This window comes from Haliotis asinina, chromosome 2 (genome assembly GCF_037392515.1).
Source record: "Haliotis asinina isolate JCU_RB_2024 chromosome 2, JCU_Hal_asi_v2, whole genome shotgun sequence".
Classification (NCBI taxonomy): Eukaryota; Metazoa; Mollusca; class Gastropoda; order Lepetellida; family Haliotidae; genus Haliotis; species Haliotis asinina.
The window spans coordinates 90,396,514-90,400,480 of record NC_090281.1 but is presented as its reverse complement, the minus strand read 5'-3'; positions in this window follow the sequence as shown (position 1 = coordinate 90,400,480).

The window sequence follows — 3,967 nt, the reverse complement described above, 5'->3', positions numbered from 1 at the left end:
CAATTATAAACAGAAGGAAAGCAGGAACATCAGTTCGGATATGACATGTGGCACCCATGGATGACATGTGACACACAGGTCACCGAACCTGACCACCTGATCCTATTAGTTGCCACTTATAACAAGCACGGGTTACTGAAGACCAATTCTAACCTGTATGTATACCTTCATTGATTCTGAAGCTAAAAATGAACCTTATTCTGATTTTAACAACAAACCTTATTCAGTACCATCTTTTTTTGAAACTCATCATGCTGTGGTTGCTTTTTTTCACAAAAACGATGCGAACACCCATGTGCTTAAAAAGAAGATGGCACTGATTGTGGTTCATTTTGATGAGAATGCTGTAATATATAAACTGAAATCTGGAGCACGATGTACAGATGTTGTCAGTTTTATACACCATTCAAATACAACTGACAACAGTACTTTTGCTCAGAGTTTAATGTTTAATTCTACAATAATCCAGCAGTATGAAGGTATTGTATAAATAATTACATCAGGACTAGACAAATCAGTGAGTGACATCAAGAGCATCAATTTTTAGACCTGGGTTATAGTGACCTCTATGACCCACCAACACAAGTTGGACCATGTTATCTCTTAAATCTGGAGGAGCAGTGGGGTAGCCTTGTGGTTAAAGCATTTGCCCTTCATGCTGAAGTCCTGGGTTCGATTCCCCATTTGGGTGCAATGTGTTCAGCCCATTTCTGGTGACCATAGCTATGATATTGCCGGAATGTTGCTAAAGATGTGTAAAACCATACTAATTTAAAATGGCACTGCTTGCTGAAGACCAATTCTGATAATGTGAAGTTGTGATGTACGTTGTTAATTAGCTTAGTGGAACCACCGACAAGCCACTCCCATACCGCTACTGGATACCTCTGCACACATGTAATGGAACCATCATATCAACTGGGCCAGTTGCACTAAACTGGCTTTAAACTTTCTCAGTCCCATGCTGGGATTTGAACTTTTAACTTTTTAGTCCTAAGTCAGATACCGTGTCCACATGACCAAGGTGGTTAACTTGCCAACTCACTAACAAGGTAAGGATATCTCAATGATTTAGAGATCAGTGTCAGGTACATGAATTTGGGCCACATTCTAGAGTATGACAAAAGGGCACTGCATATACTTGTTCATCTGTCAATATAATATATGTGAAGCTATTCAGGTTGGAAAAGAAATTTATCATAAATTTATCACTTGTCTCAAGAAAACATGTTAATATAACAGGATATAAGTATAGCATGGTTTTAGTTGGTTTAACATACCATTATTTACAAAGAAACTTGGTTGAAAAATAAGATAATCTAACCTTTCCATCAAAAGTTTAGACTCATTAGTGTAGGTATAACCAGAGACCATATAATATATTATATGGTCTCTGGTATAACCCCTTAATTCAGGCAACTGTTCTAAAATATTTTTTGCAAAATATTCCGTACTGTATAAGGTACTGTTTACACATAACTGACCTATTGTAAACCAATTCATAACGTTAGAAAGATTATTGCCATGAGTTCAATAAATGATAAAACCAGTGAAAATTGGTGAATTCTTCACAAACATTTACAACAAAACGCAGCTGGTCACGTGCACGATGTTTGAACAAGCTGTTCAGCAACTTGATGCTTGACCTCCTGAATTTCATCTGCATAATGTTTGCAAATAGTTCCCCCAAGTTAGTGAAGAAAGCAGTCTTCATTGTAACCAGAGAGAGAGAGAGAGACAGACAGAGAGAGAGAGACTTAGTGTTAACTTAAGTGAGTCTGAACATTGGATGGGAAGCATAGATCAATGATTTTCAAGTGTGGTTGTAAATTTTAAGGACGACTTAGCCAACATTATATGAAGATAAGTCAGAAGGAGTTGTGTCCCTTTGATAATTCTAATCGTTCCAGTGAAACATAATTTTGGTTGAATTTAAAGGGATTTATTATACTTTTAATCTAATTATAATGTTGTAAATTAAACCACAATTTTCTATGTATAATGTATCTTTAAAGGTAAATGATAAACGCAAACATTACACTTCTTTTATCTCAACTAAATATCGTAATAACATAACTTACCCCGCCTTTACTCTAACTGCCCCTTGACGAAGACTTTCTTGGTCGTAATCGGAAAAACTACAAACAAACTTCGAAGAAAGAACTTGTTGATCTGCTGTGAAATCACTTACACCGTTATCAACAACCTCCAACTTGAAATGGACACGTCACGAATCTTCATGCAAATGCCGCGCGTGCGGCACGTGCACGCGCCAACAACTTGGCGGATAAAATGCGGAGTGATCTTCTCAGGTGCCGCCGTCAGTAATATAGAATAGTGGTATTAAATTCTTTGTACACAGGTATTTGAAGAATCCATGGACTTTTCACTCTTTACAAAAATGACGACGTTTCAGCGTGCCCTCCGACGCCAAAGCCTGTATTATATGGTTTTAAATCTGATTATTAAACCGTTTGCCTTTCATCTAATCTAGATTTACTTGGCATTTAACTAATAGTGTTTTATTTCTCTCTTTGCTTTGGCAATATCTCAAATGTCCTTCACCTCGGAGTGGTAGCTATCAATTTATTTTTCACATTTTTCTTTGGTACATCACGGGGACTCTCTCAGACTGTTGGCCGACCAATTAACTGTTACTTGAGAAAAGTAGGTCATGAGATGTGTCACCAGGCAGACGCAGCAAGCCAATTATTTCGCGTAAGCCCGATAGATTGCAAAGCTATATATTTAAATATTATCGAGTTTTTGCACAGCCGTTTCAGCATCAGCCATGTAAGCCCGGGCCTTTTTATTATTATGTTTTAAATATTTTTTTTGTAATGTTAGCTACGCTTCTGCCAGAGTAAGTGAAGAGCCTGCCTCTTAGAGTGGTTCTAATCCCGGGCGCAACTCAACCTAACATAAGTACTAGAATCTGTCCTTTATTGAAAAAGTGCTGTCCAAATATAACGCGTCACGTCTGGCCACTTTCTAAATGTACATTCTTGACTGAACAACGGTCTTTTTATAGATGTGTTCTTTTGGATTTTGTTTGTACTTATTTTTAAATTGGAGTCAGTTTTGTGCCAAATAATCACCATTTTCACTAATCGTCTTGGGCCATTTTTCCTGTGGAATTTCACTGTGACTCTTCAATCCCTCAACACGTAAATATTATCAAACTTGGTTAGGAACTACGCACAAAATATTTGAACGTACATGCATATTTTATTCAGTTAACTCGTTTAATATAAGATATATAATTTTTATTAATTCATTCGACTTTTTTAGCAATGAGTTGTTAAAATGTAATAAACGTGGCAATGTGTTTGCCAATAACCAGGTTTGATTCGGTCTTCTTGATCCGGATTTTACTTAGTGGTATTCCCCTAAAAGCATATAACATTGAAATTTTCAATAGGTTCAGACAGCATATGTTAAGTAATGATAGTCATATAAAACAACAACTACATCTATAAACAACCACAAAGCAACAACATCATTTAGTGTTTTGTGGTGTATTCATTATTTTGACCACAAGTAGTAGGTGTTGAAGAAAGAGTAATGTTAATCAGGGACTATGATACACGTATAATATTATAGTCTCTGTGTTAAGGTTATAAAAATGCTTAGAACATGTATGTGTGCCTTCTTTTGTTGATATTATATGGAACTGTTTCATGATGCCATGGAACCACATTAGGATGGGTAAATATTTTATTGATTCGTATGCAGTAAAATATTTCAGGTGTTTTAGCATTAAAGCTTCATTAGTGCAGGAGTTGGAGGACGCGAACAAACGGTACGACAGACGCAAAAGTCTGCTTGGCTACACTGGGAATTATGAAGGTTTGAGAAACAAACAGTTCCCAGAGTGTGATACATGCACCATTTGAGATGAACTGTCAAATGTCTTCAATAAAGTGTGTTGTTACTAAAATAGTATAATGACGTCATCGATGTGTGC